Here is a 5077-nt window from a genome sequence, read left to right on the forward strand (position 1 = left end):
CCTTCTTCCAGTCACACACAGGAGCAGGCTGCAATGTGAGAACTCCTGTTCTAAAACTCTTGTGCCCCCTGCCGCAGACAATTGATTTGTGGTGTGTGTGCAGCCATCCCACTCTCCCTCCCCTCCACCTGCTTCTGCCCTCCTTTTTGCAGTCTCAGGGTCCTGCTCCTTTGGCATGCTCCCTGGACTGAGAACACCGTTCATTAACTTTATAGGGTTTTTTGACAAATTACATTGCCATTAACACAATGAGTTAAACCCAGTGAATGCCTGCCCAGGCCAACACATGGCAGTGTGAACAGAGAGAGGGAAGGAGAGAACTAGGGTTCCCCATTTTGGCAATGGTGAACTTAAGAGTCACAGAGGATCCAGAGGATCACTGTGTCCTGTAGGATACTAATTATTTTTGATCTCTGGGCTTTGCTTAGGGACAGATCTTACTTGCATTTAAGCGTACCCTGAACTTCCAGAAAAAAAAGCAGTTTAAATCCTCTGGCCACTTATTCCCAACATCCAGATAGCACTTCCATGCTGTACCAGCACAGCTTTTATGTTGCTGTATGATCAACAGGACTGAGAAAATAATCTGTCTCAATAATTTTTTTCCCTCAACCGAGTTAAATTTCCAGACAGATCATCTCTGCTGTTTTGTTTGTAAAGAATGGAACAAATGGATGACACAGAGAGGAACTGTTCTTGTTCACCAAGACCAGTTCACCAACACCAGCTCAAATGTACTCCAAACTACAACCCATGCCTCTTCCAAACCCTATATCATCTAGGCAGCCTATAGCCACACCACCCTCAACACGGCCAATATGGTCTCATGAAACTGTAAACTCATAGGAGGCCCATTAAAAAAAAAAAAAAAAAGACAAATCAATATACACAATCAAATCTTTATTTTCTTGGCAAACACCTTTAACCACACTGTCAACCCTCAAGACCAAAGGAGTCTGTGCATGTAAGCCAGAGGTGTTCCTGGCTTTCTAAGGACTAAAACCATTAATCACATTAATCCAAGAAACTAGCAGCAACAGTTTTCACTCTGTGTTCATCCTGTAGTGTTAAATATCAATGGCAAGGATTTATCAAGAGTTCTTAAGCAGGGGGCAGAGGATTTTTTCTTTTTTTTCTTCCCCTCTTTGTGAGAAATTCAGAACTTCCTCTGTTTATACAGGAAGATTCAAAAGTAAGGTAACAGGACAACATAATCAGGTATCAGCTTCATATTGCCGATGCCTGATTTTTCAACTCATATCATTTTAAACTGTGTTTAACATTTCTATTAGCAACCTACCAAACTAACCACATTCTACAAGCAACCTGAATTTGTTAGGAGTCCAGCTTTTTCCCCATTCATCCCAATACCTTGCAATGTAGTTCCCATGACATCTCTCATAGAGCGTAAAGACACCGGAAAAAACATTGAGCAATCCTGATATTTTTGTGATGAACAAAAAAAACTTAGAAAGGAGCATGTATTTCTGCGTGTAGCGAAAAAAAGGAAGGAAATGTTAAAACCAAAACAAAAACCATCCCAAACCTGTTAAGCTGTCTAATGGGGAATAAATAAAAAGCCACATTAAGGTAAATTTGGTTTCTCTGTTGGTCACTTTGAGAAGAAGTCAGAAAGAAAACATGAGAATTGCTAACAAATACCCTTCTGTCAGCCAATATGCTGACAGCCCACGCTCCGTATTGTATATGGTAACTTCTGCTCTTAAGTAAACCAGGTTTTCTCCCCTCAGTTCATAAAACTCAATTCTTGTAAAAGAAGTTGAATAGGGAAACAAAGCATCAAGGAACTCAGCAAAATATGCAAGAACTAGAAGGTAGTAATACTGCTTAAAAATGAGTTGATGTTCAGAACACTGAAGGAGTTCCCTGGATTTCAGATAAGCCTCACTACAGATGCAGAATGTTTCTGGGCGCTCTAGTTAGCTCATCCGGCTTACCTCCCATACCCTCTCTGCTTTCGGGGTGAAGTCCTGACTCTTGCTAAAGCCACTAGAAGTTTGGCTGCCATCTGCAGTGCCGCAGAATGTTCCCACCATGTGTCTGGCACTGAGATCCTCCTGCTGATGTGGTAGCCAACAATTTATTCACCTCATATAGGGAGGGTGCAAAGATCTCTCTGTGGATTTCTACAATAAACTGATCCACAGATCCTACACTAACTTTTTCTTCCACCCACATACAATCTCCATGATCCCAAAACTGAACACAATTTTGGCTTGAATTTCCAATGACTGAAGGAACATGATCTTGGTAGGTTGAAAATCAAACTACTTCATAGCCTCAATGTGACCTTTACAGTTTTAAGAATTGTACTTGCAAGTCTGAGGTTTTATTACACAGAAATCTGACGCAGCAGCGCACTGTGAAAACAAGTTATCTTTACGTGGTGAGTTGGGATTCTGATGCCAAAGCTACACCTCAGCTTCTGTGTGCCACAGGTCCCCACAGGAGGATGAAGAAGCATGTCTTCAGGCTGGATTATGCTATATGCTTCTCTACACGGACACACACACACCCCCACCCCCCAGCCCCCGCATCTCCAGATGTTCAGTGACATAAGACTGGGATAGGTGCAGTGCTTTGAATTTGGGTGGAGATGCAGGAAGACTAGGAAGGCAGGGATTCAGGAGGGGAAGGCTGATAGAGGATGAGGATCTACCAACAGCATCCCAGTCTTTACAACAGCTGTTTGCAAGGCTAGAAACTTGTATGCCAAGTCAAACTGCTACTGATTTACTTTATGCACTTGGGCAAATCAGTCTGATTTTTCAGAGTCTTGATTTTCTCATATGGAGATGACAGATTATTTTACCTTGACAAAATTACCATAAGAACACTTACACATCGTCAACAACACACATAATAGCAATAATGCAAGCATACAAACAAAAAGAGGGCATGAAATCTTGATTTAGTTCAGCGAACAACTAACAAGCGTTTGTATTTGTATTCCTGATCTCCTATCCTAATCAACCACTGCAAAATCGAAGTTTTACAGAGGAAAAGACAACAGAGCTAGTTAATTTTTTTGTTAAATGAGGATATTATGATACTTGCACCTACAATTACCCTCTCCAGTTGTCCAATTACCATCATCTCTCCCTTTTAACTATACATTGTTTAGAACATGGAATCTCATTTCCTGGATAATAGCACATGCTATTCGCATGTGCTATTAAATCGCATTCCTGGAATGCAGCACCTGCTCAGAGTAGCAGCAGCATGCCAACTTATGTAAGGTGAGGTAACAAAGCACCTTCACACACACACAAAAAGTCACAAGAGGACACTCAATTAATCATCTATTACTAACAGTCATTTAGAACGATCTGCAAAAGCACTGCAGGTAAGGTGAAGAAATTGCATCTAAAGCTGAACATGAGCAGACTGACTCACACAGGTATGCACAGTCCTAGCTTCTCCACTGGTCCACTTTACATATCTGCAGAACAGGATCTAACAATCTTAATTAAACACAACAAGCTGAAGGGTTCTTGAATAGCATGGGAGGAAATCTCAGGCAGTTATTCTGTACACTCAGTAGCAGAACCAGCTCCTTAAAGCCTTCAGGAAAAACAAGAGGAGACCGTCCTTTGTTTTTAAAAAAGGGGATGCAATAGGTCCTATTTTAGGCACAACCAGGAAGCTCCCAAAAGCAACAGAAAAGCCACTGAGACACCCCTTAGACTAGAGGGATGGTAAGAAAATCTACATAGAGCAAGCTGTGCTGCTTGTATCATCCAGCAATAGCAGCTACTTCTGATGACAATGAGAAAGTTCGTACATCTGTTTTCAACTTCAAAAATGAGTGAGTTTTGTTTGTACTTCTCATGTTAATAGCCCTGTGCAAGGGCTATGGGCATGAGGACTATGCTCCTTGGACACAGAGGTGGAATTTGGAGTAAGAAGGCCTTTGTTTAGTATTTCACCAGAAGCGACTATTAATAAATTACTTCTACAAAAAAGCCTCACCCATTTAAAAAACAAACAAACAAACCAAAACCCACAAAACAAAACCGTTGAGAACTCTGACGATTTTTCCTTGAGCAAGAAGTAACACAGAATACAAAATAAACAGCATTTTCATAGGCAGGGATGACAAGAATATTTTTTAAATAAAAGCTAGCTTCTTAAACTCCTTAACACTTCAGGACCCGTGGGCAAACGTGCTTTGGGGGTAGGAGGCTCCCTGCATGCGGAGGAGGGCTTCCTCCGCAGCGCAGAGAAACCTCACTTGGACAGGAAATCAACTGTACCTTCAAAATCACACCCATTTCCCACTGCAGCCTTCTTCACGTTTACACAAGTTTGAGACAAACGGGGCCCAAGTATTATTTATGACCCGTGCCACGAACGGGACGGGGGTTGGGGTGTATCCTAAACATACCGATCGCTGATACTAAGAAATTCTAGTGTTAAATGAAGGGGAGCGGGAGGGGAAGGAAGGCGACTATTTCGTTCTGTCATTGAGAAGGAGAGGAAACAAACGGCAAGGCTCATAGAATCGCCTAGGTTAGGACCTTTAAGATCATCGAATCCAACCGTCAACCTAACACTGACAAATACCACCACTAAACCATGTCCCTCAGCACCACGTCTACCCGCCTCCTACATACCTCCAGGGATAGCGACTCCCTGGGCAGCCCGTTTCCTTCAGGCTGCAGGCAGCCACCGCCGCGGAGCTCGGGGCCGGGGCTGAGGGATGGACGGCACCACGCCCGATTCCCCGCGGGCAGCCGGGGGCGGCGGCGGCGGCCGTAGGGCGGCTTCCCCAGGCCCGAAGGGCGCCCGCGAAGCCGCCGCTCCGCGGCCCCGGGGCGGTACAAGCCCGCCCGACCGCCTGAGGAGGGGCGGTTTAGGGGTGCCCCGCTCCCCGCGGCGCCGCCGTTAACGGCCGCTGCCCGCCCGGCCGCCTGACGAGGGACGGTTTAGAGGTGATCCGATTCACGCGACGGCGCCGTTAACGGCCGCTGCTCGCCCTGCTCCCGCCCGCCGCTCCCTCCGCCCCGACACCGGCGAGGGGAAGCGGCCGGGAAGGGGAACACAGGCGGAGGGG

At 45.0% G+C, this 5077-nt stretch overlaps 1 protein-coding gene across 4 annotated transcripts in view; it reads right to left on the reverse strand.

Moving 5' to 3' along the window:
• Positions 1-5077, reverse strand: part of CD58 (CD58 molecule) — a 38725-nt gene that overhangs the window by 33470 nt on the left and 178 nt on the right. The gene's annotated exons all lie outside the window — the stretch shown is intronic.

Source organism: Chroicocephalus ridibundus, chromosome 1 (assembly GCF_963924245.1).
Source record: "Chroicocephalus ridibundus chromosome 1, bChrRid1.1, whole genome shotgun sequence".
NCBI classification, from domain to species: domain Eukaryota; kingdom Metazoa; phylum Chordata; class Aves; order Charadriiformes; family Laridae; genus Chroicocephalus; species Chroicocephalus ridibundus.